At 43.1% G+C, this 21,253-nt stretch overlaps 1 protein-coding gene across 3 annotated transcripts in view; it reads left to right on the plus strand.

Moving 5' to 3' along the window:
• Window positions 1-454: 454 nt before the first annotated feature.
• Window positions 455-21,253, plus strand: part of LOC137378351 (casein kinase II subunit alpha) — a 99,890-nt gene continuing 79,091 nt past the window's right edge. For 2 of the 3 annotated variants that reach the window (XM_068048614.1, XM_068048616.1), the window contains exons 1-3: window positions 455-736; window positions 20,660-20,760; window positions 20,866-21,077. The gene's annotated coding sequence lies outside the window, so the exon portion shown is untranslated. The remainder of the gene's footprint in view (window positions 737-20,659; window positions 20,761-20,865; window positions 21,078-21,253) is intronic. The other variant, XM_068048615.1, reaches the window with a different exon arrangement.

Consider the following 21,253-nt stretch of genomic DNA (forward strand, 5'->3'; position numbering starts at 1 on the left):
AAAGAGGTTTAATAATTTGAGAGTACATTTTATTGCATAAAAAGAGGTTTAATAATTTGAGCGTGCATTTTATTGTAGAAAGAGGTTTAATAATTTGAGAGTACATTTATTGCATAAAAAGAGTTTTAATAATTTGAGCGTGCATTTTATTGTAGAAAGAGGTTTAATAATTTGAGAGTACATTTTATTGCATAAAGAGTTTTAATAATTTGAGAGTGCATTTTATTGCATAAAGAGACTTAATAATGAGTGCATTTTTATTGCATAAAAAGAGGTTTAATAATTTGAGCGTGCATTTTAATTTTTTTTATATATGTATATTGAAAGGCAAGTGAAGTTCAATTGCCAGCAAGAAACCTATTGCAGCCCTCGCCAGCCGGTACAACATGTTTAGATTTCCCCCCAGGTCACAGGTTGTGTGTTTGTGTTTCTCCCGGACGATTTTAAGCGGGGCACCGGCCGGCGCAGCCTCGTTGTGGCGCGGGCCTGGCGGGGGAAGCGCGGCGCCGCCATATTGTTGGGAGTCGGAGTGTTTCCAGCGCCGAGTGTGCGGCGGCTCGGAGTTAAAGGGAAGAGAGAAGATTAACACCTATATTTTTTTTTTAAAAGAGAGAAGGAACCAAACTTACAAAAAAAATTAAAAAAAAAACACTCGCCCACACACTCGAAAACCAGACAATTCTTCCCAGAGGGGGAAAAAAAAAACACAAGTCCCCCGCTCCCAGGACCAGGCCAGGTAAGACAGGCGGTTGTGGTTCTCAGCTGCTGCTGGTGGTGGGGGTGGGAGGAGAGGTGATTATATGACCCGCTGGCGAGGCAGGGGGTGAGTACTGCCCCCATATTGGTGGAGGGGGTAATTGTAATAAGTCCTCATGTACTGGGGGAGGGGGTAGTTGTGATAACCCTTCATGTACTGGGGGAGGGGGTAGTTGTAATAACTCCACAGGATGTACTAGGGGAGGGGATAATTGTAATAACCCCTCAGGATGTACTAGGGGAGGGGATAATTGTAATAACCCCTCAGGATGTACTAGGGGAGGGGATAATTGTAATAACCCCTTAGGATGTACTAGGGGAGGGAATAATTGTAATAACCCCTCAGGATGTACATTGGGGGGAAGATAGGGTAATTGCAATAACCTCTCGGGATGTACTGGGCGGATAGGGTAATTGTAATAACCTCTCGGGATGTACCGGGGGGATATGGTAATTGTAATAACCTCTCGGGATATACTGGGCAGATAGGGTAATTGTAATAACCTCTCGGGATGTACTGGGGGGATAGGGTAATTGCAATAACCTCTCAGGATGTACTGGGGGGGGGGGGGAATAGGGTAATTGCAATAACCTCTCAGGATGTAAAGGGGATAATTATAATAACCTTTCAGGATGTGCTGGAGGAGGGGATATTTGTAATAATCTTTCAGGATGTACCAGGTTCGTGGGGGGGAGGTGATTGCAATATCCCTCCTGGCCTGTTGACGGAGTGGTGATTCTAGCAGTCCTGTGAGATGCTGGTGTGTATTAATTGTAATAGCTGCCCCTTTTGAAGATTAGGTGGAGGGAAGAAGGGGCATTTAAGCGACTCTTGGATAGGTACATGGATGACAGAATGAAGGGTAGGTAGTTAGTTTGATCTTAGAGTAGGTTAAAGGTTCGGCACAACATCGTGGGCCGAAGGGCCTGTACTGTTCTATGTTCTATGAAGGGGTGATTATAGTAGCCCTACTTCCTGCAGGTAATTGTCAGCAGATTATAGTAATATGTCACAATAGTATTTCTACTTCCTTGAGGTGAGATGAGGCATGGAAACACTTCCCATTTGCAATAGCCTTCTACTTCGCCCCCGTTCTAGGAGAATTCAAACTTCTCTTGGGCGTGTGGTTCTGAGTGGGGAAGGCTAGGGTGGTTAGCCTTCAAGGGTAACCTCAGCTGCCTGACACTGGTGCCACTGCCTCATGATTCACCTGTGGCTTGGGCTCTTGCCTGGTTGCAGGTTTAGGCTGTCATTGAGAAGGAAAAGTGGAATAGGAAAAGGAAGCCATGGCCTTTCATGTTGATACCTTTTTTTACCTTTTGGGCCTCCTTATCTCGAGAGACAATGGATACGCGCCTGGAGGTGGTCAGTGGTTTGTGAAGCAGTGCCTGGAGTGGCTATAAAGGCCAATTCTGGAGTGACAGGCTCTTCCACAGGTGCGGCAGAGAAATTTGTTTGTCGGGGCTGTTGCACAGTTGGCTCTCCCCTTTCGCCTCTGTCTTTTTTCCTGCCAACTACTAAGTCTCTTCGACTCGCCACAATTTAGCCCTGTCTTTATGGCTGCCCGCCAGCTCTGGCGAATGCTGGCAACTGACTCCCACGACTTGTGATCAATGTCACAGGATTTCATGTCGCGTTTGCAGACGTCTTTATAGCGGAGACATGGACGGCCGGTGGGTCTGATACCAGTGGCGAGCTCGCTGTACAATGTGTCTTTGGGGATCCTGCCATCTTCCATGCGGCTCACATGGCCAAGCCATCTCAAGCGCCGCTGACTCAGTAGTGTGTATAAGCTGGGGGTGTTGGCCGCTTCAAGGACTTCTGTGTTGGAGATATAGTCCTGCCACCTGATGCCAAGTATTCTCCGGAGGCAGCAAAGATGGAATGAATTGAGACGTCACTCTTGGCTGGCATACGTTGTCCAGGCCTCGCTGCCATAGAGCAAGGTACTGAGGACACAGGCCTGATACACTCGGACTTTTGTGTTCCGTGTCAGTGCGCCATTTTCCCACACTCTCTTGGCCAGTCTGGACATAGCAGTGGAAGCCTTACCCATGCGCCTGTTGATTTCTGCATCTAGAGACAGGTTACTGGTGATAGTTGAGCCTAGGTAGGTGAACTCTTGAACCACTTCCAGAGCGTGGTCGCCAATATTGATGGATGGAGCATTTCTGACGTTCTGCCCCATGATGTTCGTTTTTTTGAGGCTGATGGTTCGGCCAAATTCATTGCAGGCAGCCGCAAACCTGTCGATGAGACTCTGCAGGCACTCTTCAGTGTGAGATGTTAAAGCAGCATCGTCAGCAAAGAGGAGTTCTCTGATGAGGACTTTCCGTACTTTGGACTTCGCTCTTAGACGGGCAAGGTTGAACAACCTGCCCCCTGATCTTGTGTGGAGGAAAATTCCTTCTTCAGAGGATTTGAACGCATGTGAAAGCAGCAGGGAGAAGAAAATCCCAAAAAGTGTGGGTGCGAGAACACAGCCCTGTTTCACACCACTCAGGATAGGAAAGGGCTCTGATGAGGAGCCACCATGTTGAATTGTGCCTTTCATATTGTCATGGAATGAGGTGATGATACTTAGTAGCTTTGGTGGAAGGTTAGACTCAGACCAAAGAAGTTGCACCATTCCAAGCAGAAGGGCCACCCGCGCATCAACACGAGCAGAATTTCTCACCCACAGCTGTTACAAAAATTTCTAAATTCACTTGTAACAGCCCTTCAAAACACTCCCACAGGGGATGCTGAGACCAAGTGGGCCCACATCAGAGACGCCATCTATAAGTCAGCTTTGACCACCTACGGAAAAAGTGCGAAGAGAAATGCAGACTGGTTTCAATCTCATAATGAAGAGCTGGAACCTGTCATAGCCGCTAAGCGTATTGCACTGTTGAACTACAAGAAAGCCCCCAGCGATTTAACATCCGCAGCACTTAAAGCAGCCAGAAGTACTGCACAAAGAACAGCTAGGCGTTGCGCAAACGACTACTGGCAACACCTATGCAGTCATATTCAGCTGGCCTCAGACACCGGCAACATCAGAGGAATGTATGATGGCATGAAGAGAGCTCTTGGGCCAACCATCAAGAAGATCGCCTCCCTCAAATCTAAATCGGGGGACATAATCACTGACCAACGCAAACAAATGGACCGCTGGGTTGAGCACTACCTAGAACTGTACTCCAGGGAGAATGCTGTCACTGAGACTGCCTTCAGTGCAGCCCAGCCTCTACCAGTCATGGATGAGCTGGACATACAGCCAACCAAATCGGAACTCAGTGATGCCATTGATTCTCTAGCCAGCGGAAAAGCCCCTGGGAAGGACAGCATTATCCCTGAAATAATCAAGAGTGCCAAGCCTGCTATACTCTCAGCACTACATGAACTGCTATGCCTGTGCTGGGACAAGGGAGCAGTACCCCAGGACATGCGCGATGCCAATATCATCACCCTCTATAAAAACAAAGGTGACCGCGGTGACTGCAACAACTACCGTGGAATCTCCCTGCTCAGCATAGTGGGTAAAGTCTTTGCTTGAGTCGCTCTGAACAGGCTCCAGAAGCTGGCCGAGCGCGTCTACCCTGAGGTACAGTGTGGCTTTCGTGCAGAGATCGACCATTGACATGCTGTTCTCCCTTCGTCAGATACAGGAGAAATGCCGTGAACAACAGATGCCCCTCTACATTGCTTTCATTGATCTCACCAAAGCCTTTGACCTCGTCAGCAGACGTGGTCTCTTCATGTTGATAGAGTTGAGGTAAAACAAGAGGAGAGTTATTTGTATTTTGTGATCTGAAGTTGAGATTTAAGGGGGAAAAAACTGCACTCAGGTGTAGCTTTCTTAAAAGTAAAAGTCAGAATGCAATAGAGAGGCAAAGATGTACATTAAAAAAATATAATCTATAATTAGATATATGGACTATAAGTTTATAATCTTGGCAGTGAATGATCTTTAACCTTTTAGAGGCCTGAGCGATTTTGAAGTGGAATTTTTTTTGAATAAGTAGGAGAGGGATTTTTAAAGATGGACTGAATGAGTCTGGGGAGAACCCCAATATCAGGAACCATAACTCAGAAGTTGACCTCTGTGTGGATTTGCAGACGAGTGGCACACATTAAGTTGCAAATTCAGAGTATTATGTATTTTTATTTTTCCTTTCCTTGAGTTTCAGGGTGCTCTATTTAAAGTAATTATAATGTTTTTGTCTCCAGAGGCATCTATTTATAATGTAACAGTGTAGCTCTCACCTGGCCAGCCCTTTGGCCTTGGGCTATCCAGGTCAAGCACAGTGATCAGGATGATTGTTCTTTTGTCGTGTCTACGAATTCCAAGTTTCTTAATTTGAATTATCAAGTAATTTAAATTATGTGACTGCAAAAATTATGACTTCAAATTAACAACAGCAGATTGTATCCTTTGTAAGAAAGGGGGAGTTAGACTTCTGGTGTGAATGTTGCAGCAATAAATGCTGGCCTGGCCAGCATGCCCACATCCCATGAAACTAATTTTAAAAAAAAGCTAACAGATGAAAAATGATTGACATAGAGGAGCTGGGCCAGTTTGTTCACTTTTTTAATATACAAGACAGGATTGATTTAATTTTGCCTCTCTGCAGTCAACAATTCAGATGTTGGTAACATGGTTTCTGTTGACTATATTAACTCTAAAGACTAATTTCTCAATTTAAAAGGTAGCTTTTAATCTTCATACACGTGAACTACTGATCAGTAAACATAAAAATAAATACTGAAAATTTAAAACAAAACCACAATGCTGAAAATACACAGCAGGCCCGTCAGCATCTGAGAGAAGAAAATACAAATAGCTCTATCCTGAAACATGAACCTGCATTTCTGATTCTGATAGACTTTTCAGCATTTTCTGTTTGATCCTCTAGTAAGCTTGGACTTTTTTATTAGTTCGGGGGATGTGGGTGTCGCTGGCTATGCCAGCAATTGTTGCCTTTCCCTAATTGCCCTTGAGAAACTGGTGGTGAGTTGTATTCTCGAACTGCTGCAGTCTGTGTGGGTAGCTACACCCACAGTGTTGTTCGGAAGGGAGTTCCAGGATTTTGACCCAGCGACAGTGAAGGAACGGCGATTATAGTTCCAAGTCAGGATGGTGTGTGGTTTGGAGATAAGTTGTAGGCGGTGGTGTTCCCATGCATCTGCTGCCCTTGTCCTTCTAGGTGGAAGAGGTCGTGGGTTTGGAAGGTTGGACTCTGCTTCCCTGACCCGAAATCTGGGCTGGCAGTTAACCCCCAAGTTTTGGAGAAATTGTTCACTTGAAGTAACGGAGAGGGTTGACCAGGGTACTGCAGTTGATGTGTATGTGGACTTTCAAAAGGCATTTGAACAAGTACCATGGAACATTTTTAAAATTGATGCTGATGAAATTAGCGAGACAATGTGCTTATCAAATTGGTTTAGGGATAAAAAGCAGCAAGTATTAAAAAGAAAGACTTAAATAAAAGCTTTTAATGGACATCTCATATTCTACAGTGAATGCAGTACTTTTTGAAGTATAGCGTGGCAGTCAGTTTGCACACACCAAGCTCCCATAAACAGCACTGTGGTAATGACCAGCTAATCAGCTTTTCTGATGTTGATTGAGGGATTATTATTGGCCAGGACATTGGGGATAGCTCCCCTGCTCTTCCATCTGGTTCACTAATCTCTTTTAGGGAAGGAAATCTGCCATCCTCACCTGGTCTGGCTTGTATGAGACTCCAGACCCACACAATGTAGTTGACTCAACTGCCCTCTGAAATGGCTTATAAAGGGCAGTTAGGGATGGGCAATAAATACCAGCCTTGCCAGTGACATCCACATCCACTGGGAGAAATTATCTGCTCTTCAAATTGTCCCATTTCGGTTCAATGTCTCATCCTTTTAAAAAAAAAATAGCACTTCTGACAATGTAACACTGGCTTTACTAGGTTATGTGCTTGAGCTCTGGAGAAGGTCTTGCGCCTTCTGGCTCAAAAGCGAGAGACACTTGGTAGCACAATTACTACATTTGGATATTTACAAAGCAAATTAAAGCGATCTAGGACCTCAGGACAAGAACAACTTTTTTTCTATTCCTTAAATTCAATAGGGTATCCTGAAATTTTGGAAAAGTGAGTCTGAATGAACTCTGCTGTTTCAGCTTCCAAAATCTGATGATGGCTTTTGTGAATGGAATGTAAATTACGTGATGGTGTTGGCCTTGGCCTCTGAGTCAGATGATGCTGGGTCCCACACCAGAGACTTGAGCACTTCATCCAGGCTGACAATTCAGTGCAGTACTGCGTATTTACTGCAGTGTCAGTGATGCAGTCATTAGGATAAGACGTTAAACCAAAGCCCCTTCTACCCCCTCAGATGGTGTAAAAGATCCTTTGGCACTACTGGAAGAAGAGCAAGAGAAATCTCCCAGTGTTCTGGCTGATATTTATTTATTTATTCCTCACCCAACATCACTTAAAAACAGATGATTGGTTATGCATCCCATTGCTGTTTGTAGGGCCTTGCTGTGTGCATATTGGTTGCTGCATTTCCCGACAATGCAAATGTATTTCGAAAATACTTAATTGGCTGTAAAACACTTTGGGATGTTCTGTAGTTGTGAAAGGCAAGCCTAAGTCCTTTAAATTTAGGTCAAAAGATTTTGTAATAATTGCGACAGTCACTGTGCTGCTGACCTTCCACAGTCGCTGTAGTTTCTAATAGAGTAGCCACAATATGAGAGTGCGTCTACGTACTGTGTTTTCATTAGTTAATATTGGGAGATGTCTGTTATGAAAAGCAACATTTGGTTTGACTTTTGTATAAAAGGAAAACAGGTCTGTGTTCCTTTAAATTCATACTGCCCTCAAGTTTAAAAAAATGTTTTGGTTGAAGTATACAGAAGTTTTGACCTGATGTGTGTTTATTTTGCAATTTAACTTTTTCAGGATTTAAAGTTTTTTGTGAGGTTGTTAGTCAAGGTGATGGAATCTTTGGGAATAATCAGTCCTTGAGGTAGAGAAATGTTATTGTGCCATTCAGTGAAGATGGATTCGTGTCAAGTGGTGACTGATTTTGCCTTCTCTTTCTTCCCAACCTCAAAGCGAGGATATTTGTTACCCAAAAGCCCAAATGAGCAGGTGGGCAAGGTCTACAATGGTGGATTTGAACTGGCTGATGGCCAACTTCCACTTGATCTCTGGATACCAAGGTCTTGGTCTCGGGGATTTGCGGGCTCAACCTAGCATCTTAGCATAAGTTGATGTGTTGACATTTGAGTTTGAATATAGTTTTATAACGATTTGAATTTTTAAAAATTCACTGGAATTTAGGGTTTTTAGATCAACTTCCTCTGCACTTAAAGATGGAGGTCAAGGTTTCCCTCTTCACTTGTCTGTTTGCAGAATTTTCCACCCATTTGCTTTAATAAGTGAAAAATTGGTGGTGGGAAAAGCAAGACTGTAGAATGTACACTAGCATAGTGCAAAACCTAGTGTTATCAAGTTTTTTCTATTTCTGTCTCCACACCCGTAAGTCATTTTAGTTTTTAATAACTGTCCTATTGTTACTGACACTATCCTTTACCAAACCCTAATTTTGATTATATATGAATTGCATTTTAATGCCACGTAATATTTAAGTTTCTCTTTAGCAACATGTTCCTTTAAGTAAAAAGAGGAAGATACTGTACGTATACAGCAGGATTTAGCATCTGGAAGAGACAGGTGGGTGGCGACCCTTTGTCAGAACTGGAATGTTAAACTTATATTTTTCAAATGCTGACAGACATACATTTCCATAATTTACTGCTTTTATTTCAGATGTTCAGCATTTGAAATATTTTCCTTTTTTTAAATGTGTCCTCTTGCTTCTGCTTATTTTTGGCACTTGCTGCATTTTTTGGATGCAGACATCTTGGAATTGCAGAATCACATTTTCAAGATGACTCCTTATGGATAAAGAGTCAGTGTTAACTTAAGATGCTTGATGGAATCAAGATTAGGTGGAAATGGCCAGTGTCAAACTGTTGCCTAAAGAAAAAAGCTGCCAAATTGACACTTACAGTTGCTGGCCATTTTCGGTACCATGTTGCAGTACTGTTAAGGCAAACAGCATTACTTGAGACTGACTAGGTTTTGAGTTCTGTGATTTAGGAGTTGATCAGCTTGGGTTTCAGTTTTAAGGCGTGTGATTTAAAGGGCCGTTGCCATAATTTTTATTCACATATTCTTCAGTGTTACTAAAGCAAACATTTCTGAAAATTGCCTCTCTGTCCTAAACTTCATTTGTAAAATAGGTTTGTTTTGTATTTAACAGTAATGCACAATTTCTGTTTCCATTTTGCATCAAAAGCGATTGGCTTGCATGCAGAGATTTGTGAATCTAGAGCAGATTGGGAAATAAATGATGTGATTTTTATATTGAAACTGTTTAGTTGTAGCATAATGTGGCTGAATTGTAGAGACATTTAAGCAGATGCTTCAGGCTCCACAGCCATATAAAACAATTGAAATCTTAACTGGTATGGAATTGTATAAGTTCTTAGACTATTCATCAGATATATGGAGAATCCATATCACAGGACAGTACTATATGAAAAGCAAATCACAAGATGTAGAACAAGAGCAAAATACTGCGAATGATGGAAATTTGGAATAAAAACAGAAGATGCTGGAAATACTCAGCAGGCCTGACAGCATCTGCGGGGAGAGAAACAGCTAATATTTCAGGTTGCTTATCTTTCACCAGAACTAGGAAAAGTTAGAGATGTAATAGGTTTTAAGCAAGTACAGATGCAGGGAAAGGACAATAGTTAAGATCTATGACTTTGTAAAAGGCACAAGAGATTAAATGACAAAACGGTTAATGATACAAGGCAAAAGGGAATGGTGATGGGAAAAGTAAAGAAACAAAAGATGTGTCTAGAGGTGGTGTGAATGGCAGAATCATGAACAGCTGTTATCAGGAAAGAAGCAAAAACAAAACAGGAAAAGAAAAAGGAAACAAAATGGGGGTGGGGTTGCGGTCTGAAATAGTTGAGCTCAGTGAGTCCAGAAACATAGAAACATAGACAATAGGAGCAGCAGTAGGCCATTCGGCCCTTCAAGCCTTCTCCGCCATTCATTATGATCATGGCTGATATTCCAACTCAGTAACCTGTTCTGGCTTTCGCCCCATACCCTTTGATCCCTTTAGATCCAAGAGCTATATCTAACTCTGTAAAGTGCCCAGTCGATAGTTGAGGTGCTGTTCTTCGAGCTTCTGTTGAGCTTCATTGGAACATTGCTGGAGTCTTAGGACAGAGAGGTCAGAATGGGAGCAAGTTGGAGAATTAAAATGACAGGAAACTGAAAGCTCGGGGTCACACTTGTGTACTGAAAGGAGGTGTTCTGTAAAGTGGTCACCCACACTGCCTTTGGTCTCCCCGGTGTGCAGCGAATACAGTGTACTAAATTCAAAAAAAGTACAGATAAATTGTTGTTTCACCTGGCAGGAGTTTTTGAGGCCTTGGACGGTGAGAAGGGAGGAGGTAAAAGGGCAGATGTTGCATTTCCTGTGCTTGCATGGCTGTGAGAAGACTGCTGGGGTGATTGAAAATTGGATCAGGGAACAGTCCCTTTGGAAGGCTAAAAGGGGAGGGGAAGATGTGTTTAGTGGTGGCAGAAATGGCGGAGGGCATCTGTTGAATACGGAGGTTGGTTAGGTGGAAGATGAGGACAAAGGGACCCTATTGTGGTTCTGGTGGGGTGGGGAGGGGTGAGAGCAGAAGTGCATGAAAAGGAATGGAATAGAAGAACTAGAGGACTTCACAAGAAGTAGAGTTGCTTGGTGACTCAACCTGTGTTGCATTGCGTGACACAACTACCAAATGACAGCACCCGTTTCTCAGCTTGTATCCTGTTTGGATTGCATATTTAGTGTCTTGAGGGGTGGGGGAAGTAACAGATTTTAAACCTTAGAAAAATTCAGACAAACGTGAGCTTTATGGAAGCAGTGGCTTGCTGGATGATGTATATTTCGGATATTTGGCAAATTGGTAGTCTGGGCATTGCAGTGTGAAGATGTACATGCGTTGACATTTGATGTTGTACGTGATTGCTTTTATTACTGGTCTTGTGATATTTTGGCTAATACTAATAGATTACTGGAGGCATAAATTGCCAGAGCAAATACAATATGCTTAATCCCAATTTATACCTGTGCTGGTTATGAGATTACATCCCAACTAAAGCCAACCTGATCTTGAATCTTCTCACAGTGTATACTGGTGTATAATTGGGGGAATTAGCTCTAGAGTATGCCCACTAATTGGACAGGAAGCATGATTAAAGGGTGTGCTGTATATTGACATCTTTGTGATGCAATTCTCTTCAGAGGATTGGTTGACTGACACAAAACCTGCCATGAATTTTAGGTGGATTTATGTGCCATTGCTTCCAAATTGTGGAATCAAATGTACTTTGGTTGGAGTTAATTTTCATACCAATGAGATTGAGGTGCTAGTGGGGCTGATAATGCAGTCATTGGCACCCAAAGTGCTGCTGTGCAGTGGGCACCTACTCTTCATTGAGGCTCTGACCACATGTATAGCACAAATATTATGTCTCGAAAGTGCCTGCAGTGGTCATCTCTTGTATACAAAAGCAGTTGTAAATGGGGTGAATTCCTAAAGTGCAGGTATATTTCTAGACCAATGTTCCAGATGCTCAGAGATGTAAAATGGTTTTGCGGATAGCTGTTTGTTATTCTCTGCACCTGCCCCATATACTTGAAAGGAAAGTCAGTCAAATGCATTGGAGTTGTACTAAGCTGCTTAAAGTTGTACTACATCTGTTATCTGCCACTGCTTCCCCAAGGATGGTCTTTGTGTGCTGCTTTGAGAGGAACAATAGGCACCCCTCTTTATTTATGGGTTCTGTAGGAGGTATGCCTAACTCTTGCTTTTGCATCTCACAACATCAGTGAGAACTCATGCTTCTGCTACCAGCCATGTTTACAGATATGTATATACCTCAACATGTCAGATGAAGTCTGGATGTGAGAAAGGTGATTTCTCAAGGAGGCTGTCACTGAACTTTGCAAGCTTTTGAACTAGTCCTGCAAACCACTTCTAACAACAAGGACAGTTCTGTCACTCCCAGTCAAGGTGACCCAACTGTGAATATTTCTGTCATAGGGTTCTAAGCAGCAGCAGGAAATCTCCAAATGTCCGTCCAAAATAGTTGCGTCTTGGAGGTGCCCCTTCCAGATCATCAAAATCCCCAAGGAAAAGACAGCAACAGAGGAGAAGCCAGTGCTTTTCTTATTTAGTTGGATCGTGCATGTGGACATATAGTTTATTACCTCCAGTCTTGCCCCTTTCACGAACAGGAAGTTGTTCCACTCCATTACTGTGCAGCTGGTCTATGACCATTAGCATTGAACGATGCACGTTATTGCCCACCCTCCCCAGACAGTTGCTATGATTCCTTCATTTGACAGAAATAAATGGTTTCAGTTCTTTAAATGGCTGAGGAAAAACTAGATGGATGACTATCGAGAGCAGGGCCATACAATGCAGCTGTGGCTGCTTAGTCCATTGAGAAACCCATGATCAATAGGTGGAGAGAGAGAGTATAAGGTAGACCACCAAGCAAAGGTTTAGATACCTGGAATGCTGCAATACAGTTCACTTGTCCAAAATAATTGTAGCCTGTTATGTTTGACATAGCTTCAGCCTTAAAAAGGGGTCTTAGCATGGAGCAGGCTGCAGAAGACAAAATGGCACCAACCAGTTGCATGAGATTACTGTGACCAAAGCTGGAATGCATATCTACACGAACAGCTGGCTAGTTAGCCATAGTGATGACCCTCTCTAATGGAAGACACTTTAACTACAAAAACTACTTGCATTTATATAGCACCTTTAACGTAATAAAATGTCTCAAAGCATTTTACAGGAGCATTAGCAAACAAAATTTAACACTGAGCCACGTAAGGAGATATTCGGCCAGATGACCAAAAACTTTGTCAGAGAGGTAGGTTCTAAGGTGTGTCTTAAAGGAGGAAAGGGAGGTAGAGATAGATTTAAGGAGGAAATTGCAAAGCTCAGGGCCTTGATGGCTAAAGGCGATTCAAATTGGGAATGCTCAAGAGGCCAGAATTGGCAGAACACAATGATCTCAGCATGATGGTGGTGTAGTAGTTGTAGGGCTGGAGGGGATTAGAGATGGAGAGGGACGAGACCATGGAGGGATTTGAAAACGAGGATGAATATTTTAAAAACGAGGTGTTGCTTAACTGGGTGTCAGTACAGGTAAGCGGGACTTGCTGCGAATTAGGATACAGGCAACAGAGTTTTGAATGGCCTCAAGTTTGTGGAGCGTAGAACTAGGGAAGCTGGCCAGGAGTACATTTCAATAGTCAAGTCTAGAAGAGTGTCAGAAAAGGTGAGGCAAGGATCGAGTCGTGTGATGTTATGGGGGTGGAAATGGGCGGACTTAGTGACGATGCAGATATATGGTAGGATGGACATCTCGAAGCCATGACGCAATCAAAACACAAGTCATTTCCCTTCATTCTGACCAAATAAAGCATCATCTGCAATGCATTTATTAACCTTTTTATCAAGACCTCTAAATGTAAATGCATTTCCCATCTTAATCTGCCTTATAAACAAATGAACCACAAGCACACAATAGTATTCGTGGTCCAACTTTTCTGTTATATGGTGTAGATTTGTTCAGAGTGGTGTTCTCTGATTTGTTCTATTTGCCAAATTATTGTATTGTGGATTCTTCCTCCTTTTCTTCCCACTCTTCATTTGCAGAGCAGCTTTTGAGAGAACAGCAGCTGTTTAACACTTAATGCTTCTGAAATCTTACCCCTGCCCGTTCTACATTGCCAGGGTTTCACGTGCTATGTGGTGCTCTAACACTTAAGTGAGATGACTTTACATTAAAGTGCAAGGTTAGCTCAATTCACTAGTAGCACGTGCAGGGTGGAATCTTATTAGCCACTTGGAGGTGTGAGGATGGATAATTATTGAAAGTTGTGTCTGGTTGTCTACCTGATTCGCTGTCGCCTCTGAGTGATCTTGCTGGCGGTGGGGTCTTATTGGAAGCGATGGGTAGCCTATTAGTGGCAAGTGACCACTTGGGGGCAAATTGGTGATGCTGCTAGGATCTTCTGGATGGACAGGGACCCCTGCTGACACTGAAGCTAGGCAGGTGCCTGGAGGCGGCCTCCGGGGTGGGAGGCAGCGAGGCCTCCTTTTACTTCACCCCACCCTTCCTCCCTCCTTCCCCCCCCCCCCCCTTCCCCCCCACCGCCACCATGCCGTGATGGAATGGCAGCTGTAGCCACACTTATTTTAACCAATTTTTGAAGTCTGCGGAGGGCGCCTCCATCTTGGAGCGCTATTTTGGTCTCCCACCTACATCGGCAGCACCCACCCCTCTCGGGGCTGCCGAACGCTCACAGCCTCGAGTACTCTGATTAGCCTGCCTACTGTCTCTAATTGGATGGGCTCCCGGAGGTGGCCTTCGGGAGGATCTCGCTGGTGGGCGGTACTCTGACATTATCAGGGACTGGACCTGCATTTGGTTCCAACCCCTGAGAATCTTCTAATTTAAGCTTCCATCCACAGTATCAGTTCCTTTACCTAGACTCCGCTAGGACTATGGTATCAGCCCTTTTTTAAAATTCCTATTCGCACAACTTTAATAGTGTAATGTACCGATTTGACATTGGCCAGTTGTTCCAATCAAATGTATTGAAAGTGCTAGTTTAGGTTCAGGGTTTACACCACTGGGTGAATACAGAATCTATGCAAATAGAATGAATACAGCTTTATCTTAGTAATGTAGTGCAGCAGGGTTATTTTAAAAGCTTTTTGTCTTTGTGGCCTGCATTGGCGTATACCATGGTGACCTGAAGCCACAAAAAGTTTAAATTCATGTTCCATTAATTTGCAATTATAAGAAGTTGCTGAAACTTCAGGATTTATCTATCAGAGGCAACAGAATTGAACAACAAAACTGAAACCTGACAAACCAGCAAATGAGAGGTACAGACGCAAAATGGAGCTGAACTGCCTGGTCTTTAGGGTGCATGAATTGGAGGCTGTGTGTGCTCTGTGGGCCATAGTTTGGGCACCCCTTTGGTACAGGTTCTCCTTTTAATATGGAGTTGCTTCTGGACTGAAGTACTTTGTTCTTGTTACAGCTAATGTACCATTCAGTTATTTTGCATTTGGCAATTTTTCTTTTCTGCCAAGCACATTTTTTTTTTTGTTTTTGTCATTTGTTATTTTTATGGAGTTGTTTGGAAATAAAAATTGAGACTGAACAGCTTTGAGTTGGGCATAACTTGTATTTAAGCACTTGCCCCAATTTACAAAATAGTCATGTATCGGCATGGAGTATGTGTTGGCATCCTTCCACCTACGAAAGATGATGGACACGTACAGAAGGAGGCCATTCGACCCATTGTGTCCGCACCGCCTCTCCAAAAGAGCAATTTCCTTAATTCTGTTCCCTTGCCTTCTCCCCATAACCCTGCACATTCTTCCTTTTCATATAACTGTCTGATTCCCTTTTGAAGGCTTCAATTGAACCTGCACCCACCACGTTCTCAGACTGCGCATTCCAGACCTTAACCACTCGCTGCATGAAAAAGTTTTTCCTCATGTCACTTTTGCTTCTCTTACCAAATACTTTAAATTGGTGCCCTCTTGTTGTCGATCCTTTCACGAGTGTGAACAGTTTGTCTCTATCTGCTCTGGCCAGACCCCTCATGATTTTGAATACCTCTATCAAATCACCTCTCAGCCTTCTTTTCTCCAAGGAAAACAGTCCTAACTTCTCCAGTCTATCTTCATAACTGAAATTCCTCATCCCTGGAACTATTCTCATGATTCCTTTCTGTGCTGTCTCCAATGCCCTCATGTCTTTCCTAAAATGTGGCGTCCCGAACTAGACGCAATACTCCAGCTGAGGCCGAACTTGTGTCTTGTACAAGTCCAACGTAACTTCCTTGCTGTTATACTCTGTGCCCTTATTAATAAAGCCCAGGATACAGTATGCTTTATTAACTACTCTCTCAACCTGTCCTGCCACCTTCAATGACTTATGCACATATACACCTAGGTCCCTTTGCTTCTGCACCCCCTTTAGAATAGAACTCCTTATTCTATATTGTCTCTCCATGTTCTTCCTACCAAAATGAATCACCTCATTTCTCTGCATTGAACTTCATCTGCCCATTCTACCAACTTGTCTATGTCCTTTTGAAGTTCTACACTATCCTCCTCACAGTTCACAATACTTCCAAGTTTCGTATCATCTGCAAACTTTGAAATTGTGCCCTGTACACCAAGGTCTAGGTCATTAATATATATCAGGAAAAGCAAGGGTCCCAACACTGATCCCTGGGGAGCTCCACTACAATCCTTTTTCCAGCCCGAAAAACATCCATTAACCACTACTCTTTGTTTTCTGTCACTCAGCCAATTTCATATCCATGTTGCTACCGTCCCTTTTATTCCATGAGTTACAAGTTCGCTCACAAGTCTGTAGTTTGGCACTGTATCAAATGCCTTTTGAAGGTTCCTGTACACCACAATTCATTCCATCTTCGCTGCCTCCGGAGAATATTTGGCATCAGGTGGCAGGACTATATCTCCAACACAGAAGTCCTTGAAGCGGCCAACACCCCCAGCTTATACACACTACTGAGTCAGCGGCGCTTGAGATGGCTTGGCCATGTGAGCCGCATGGAAGATGGCAGGATCCCCAAAGACACATTGTTCAGCGAGCTCGCCACTGGTATCAGACCCATCGGCCGTCCATGTCTCCGCTATAAAGACGTCTGCAAACGCGACATGAAATCGTGTGACATTGATCACAAGTCGTGGGAGTCAGTTGGCAGCATTCGCCAGAGCTGGCGGGCAGCCATAAAGACAGGGCTAAATTGTGGCGAGTCGAAGAGACTTAGTAGTTGGCAGGAAAAAAGACAGGCGAAAGGGGAGAGCCAACTGTGCAACAGCCCCGACAAACAAATTTCTCTGCCGCACCTGTGGAAGAGCCTGTCACTCCAGAATTGGCCTTTATAGCCACTCCAGGCGCTGCTTCACAAACCACTGACCACCTCCAGGCGCGTATCCATTGTCTCTCGAGATAAGGAGGCCCAAAAGGAAAGAAAAGGTACACCACATCAACAGTATTGCCCTCATTTAGGTGGTGTTCTGGTGCACCTTTGCTGATGGCTGTGAAGGCCAATCCTTGAGAGACAGGTTCTGCCACATGTACTGCACGTAAAGCAGCCGAGTGACATTGAGTTGTTGTCAGCATTGGTGCCTGTTGCCAAGCTACTGTAGTCACTGGTCATTGTACTAGTGCTTGCATCGCTATTTCCCTCTTTCGCCAGCTAGTGACTCCCAGATGTGATGTTTAGGGCCTTTATGTTACACGTGCAAGCATCTTTGAAGCGGAGTTTTGGGCGCCCCACTGGTCGTCTGGCCCCGGCTACCTCACCATACAGCTGGTCCTTGGGTCTGCGGACGTGTCTGATCCACCAAAGCCACCTCTGTTTGATCAGTGCCAACACACTTGAGAGCTCTGTCTTTAAGAGGACTGCTGCATTTGTGATTTTGTCCTGCCTGTATATACCCATAATGTGCTGCAGACAACGAAGATGGAAGTTTTGAGCTTCTTTTCCTGGTAGCTGCAAGTTGCTCATGTTTCACAGCCATAGAGCAAGGTGCTGAGAACACAGGCCTTATAAACCATCATCTTGGTCCTAAAGGTCAGCGTGTGTTTTGCGAGTCGGCTAAAGGTGGTAGCTGCTTTCCCTATGCTTCTATCAAGCTCTTCATTGAGGGACAGATTGTCACTATAGACCCAAGCAGAATTTGCTAACCACTTCCACTGGGGTGTTATTTTGTGTGATCGGGGCGGTGATGCAAAACCTTGTCCCATGAACATGATTTTCTTGGCACATACAGTATAGATTTAAGCTGTTGCTAATGTTGGGTCAGAGCCTCCATTCAAGACGTCAGTGCACTGTTGATGTTTCAATTTGAAACCTCAGGGCATTTTTATATAACTGGGACTCTGTCAGGGAGAATGGTGTTTAAATGGTAACCTGTGACTTCTATACTTGTGTGCTGCCTGTTATTAGAGGTTTTCATCTTTTCTGCCCCTTTGTGCCCATTCTGGGCGTTAACAAAACGCTGGGGCCTGGTCTCTTGAAGGTGCAGAGTTTGGCACATTATGATATAATGTGCCATTGGCTGCTGGAGTTCTGTGTGCCTGCCAGTCACACACTGTCAATATAAAACTGCTATATTGGAGCTTTAGAAATGATTTCAATTGGGCACTTCTGCTAATACAATAAATAACAGTTGGTGCAGTATGGATGTTTGCCATTTGCTGGCAATAGCATATATATTTACAACACCATCACTACCAGCTTTTTGTTCACTTTATCTCTCTCAATAAACATTGGGCTGCAGAAAGATTGTATTCTTGGATCAGATGTGCTCTTGAATGTTGTTCATGTAGCCCCAGAAATGTTGGAATAATTGTCTGATGCCAGTGTATGCACGGCATCAACATATCTGAATTTATCCTACCAGCCTCATACCTTTGTATGGATGCACTGTCTTAATAGTATTCACTGATATTTCACATGCGTATTTTCGCACTATATCTCTGCCAAATATAGTGTGAAAATACTGCATATTGTTGAGTCAATCCTATACATCTTAACAAGAACACCACTATTGGACTTTCTGGATAGTTCAGTTGATCAATGCACTATGGTGCAGTACTGAGTGATACAGAGCCAGAGGGAGTTTCTGGTTAAGACAGTTCTGTGCTGATCTTCACTGGGAGGAAATTTCTGGTTGCTCTGAAATTCTTGGGCTAGGGAGCGGGGGAAAAAGTGATCTCGGGTGCTGCCTGCGGATCCCTATCCCTTGGTCTCTGCTGAAAAGTTTTTTTAAAAATTAGTTTTCATGGGCTGTGGGTGTTGCTGGCAACACCAGCATTTATTACCCTTCTCTAATTGCCCTTGAGAAGGTGGTCATGAGCTGCTTGCATATAGGCCTTGGAATCCCCTCCCTCAGTTGCATAACCGAATATTTAGTATCTAGGCGAACCTCTTCTAGTGCAATCCAGTTAGTCCTCGCCCCCAACTCTTCCCTGTATCCTTACAATTTTTTTCTCCTTCAAGTATTTATCCAATTCCCCTTTAAAGGTTACTATTGAATCTGTATCCACTATCAGGCCAGTGCATCCCAAATGCTAACCACTTGTTGCATAAAGAAATCTGCAGTCCTTATGGTTTCGGCTGAACCCTATGATCCTTTGACGCTGGATTGGTGCTAGTTCCCTACCTACTCTGCCCCACCATTAGGGTCAGTCCATCCACCATTACTATGTTGAGCTCTCGAATTCTGCTGAATCACTTCTATTTGCCTTCAAACATCCTTTAAAACTTATCTCTCCAACTGTACTGTGGATTCACCCCCTTCCTGCATTGGATTTACCTACTATTCTCATCTTCCTTGTGCACCACCCCCTCCCCCAAAATCTCTAATATTTTCACATGGGCGGTTCTATATAAAGACAGTTCTGGTTCTATCCCTATGTGGGGAAAGATAGAAGTGAGTTGTAATGTAGGCCACTTTCTGTACACAATATATCTTTTTATTTAAAAGTTGCAGCATCCTTGCACTTGGCCCCGTTTTCTGAATTGTCTAGAGGTGTGTTGTGCCCTGTAGTATTTTAAGAAGATAGTTTAACAGCTTAAACTCTTCATGACTACAATTTAAGAATGGATGAATATAGTGTGTTGGTAAGGCCTATGATATTAAAACGCAGGCGAGCTTGTTCAGTTCATGGATGGTCGTAGTGTATCATTTCCTTGATTGTTCTACAGTGTTGAAGATTGGTAGAGGTTTTTGTCAAGCCCCAAATTAATGTTAATTGCCAAATTAGTCCTAGCTTCAGTTTTCCAAGTCTGTTTCAGTCACATGCAAAATAGTTTTTGCATGGCTTGAAGACTAGCTCTCCATTTACTGAATTGGCCTCCCAAGTGGCAATAGGAGAATCGAGGCAACAGATATAGACTGTTCAATGAAAATAAAAGTTCAGAGTCGCAGATGTTGGCTGGCTGATATGTACTTTGGGATCATGGTTCAACTTTGGGTCACATTGCAATTATACACCATGATTAGGGCTGTTGTTTAACGGCCACTGAAGAAGTCAAATTCTATTTTAATTGGCATTCCAGGATTTTTGCCAATGTTGTGTGTTGTATTTCTCTAATTCCTACTATTTGTAACTAGGCCTACTAGTTTATGTCCACTGAATTATTCAAATTTTATTGTCATCCTGTGGGATTTCAGGAACTTTACTGTTTTGGGGATTATAATTCTGTATTTGCATCTCTTTTTGCATGAAAACAGCAAATGGTAGCCCTGGTCATGTTCTGAGTGTGCTGGCCTGGCTCAGCTTGTTTAGCAGGTTGACAGAGAGATTCTAGTACTGGTAAGCAGATTGAAATGTCCACAGAAGAGTCACCAGTGTTGGAAGTCAACAAATTCACATTTGACACTGAGACCTGTTGATCAAAAATCAACTGTATTAGTCAAGTTGAAGCACATACAGTCACTTTTCCTCATCCAGTCTTTGTTCTACTTTCATTTTGATTTAGAATTATCTAGTAGAAACTGGATGCTGAAGCAACCAATAGAATTAAATGTTGAAACTTTTGAACTTGGCCCACTAGGCTCAAGTTGGTACCATACCATTAAAATGGTAACTGCTCTGTGACAAATGTCAGCATAACCTGCCTTCACCAAAAAAGTGTGTGTGTGCGTAAAAGTTACAGCTAGTAGATGCTTTGTTTCTATTTTGCTTTCAGACTAGTGGCCTCTGTCAGCTTTGCAGCCATAAAAGGATACTCTAGGGTACGATTCTACAGACGACCTTGTTTCTGAGTATTAGTTTGAAAAATATATCCATGTGAGTAATTTTTCTGAACAAAACCAAGATTCAGAAGTTTAAAACCAATTTAAATTTATCACAAGTTGGCTGGCATTGGTGAGTGTTGTTTTTGTCATGTTTCAGGTTAGGCATTGAAATGTGACTCGTCATCCAGTTTCGGCTCCCAACATCACAGCCAGCAGTGACCAGGCTTTGGGGCTTGATGAGAATATTTTTCATTGGTTTTGGAAATGGAGCGAAGGTGGCAACTCTGATTTGAAAGTCCAGCCACAAAATAGTACTTTTTATTTTAAGTGACTCACAAGCGTGCTTTCTTTTTGGACACATTCTTGAGGGTAAGCCCATTTGCACGGCTTTATTCTGAAGTATTTCTTTAATCTTGATATTTCCTTTATCAGTTTTAGATATCTCAGTGACTGGCATCTTGGCACTGCATCTCTGAGCCACGAAGAATATTCTTTAGGCTCCACTACAGTTAGCTTCAAATTAGAACAACTTGTATTTTAAATAG

This window comes from Heterodontus francisci, chromosome 16, assembly GCF_036365525.1.
Source record: "Heterodontus francisci isolate sHetFra1 chromosome 16, sHetFra1.hap1, whole genome shotgun sequence".
Lineage (NCBI taxonomy): Eukaryota > Metazoa > Chordata > Chondrichthyes > Heterodontiformes > Heterodontidae > Heterodontus > Heterodontus francisci.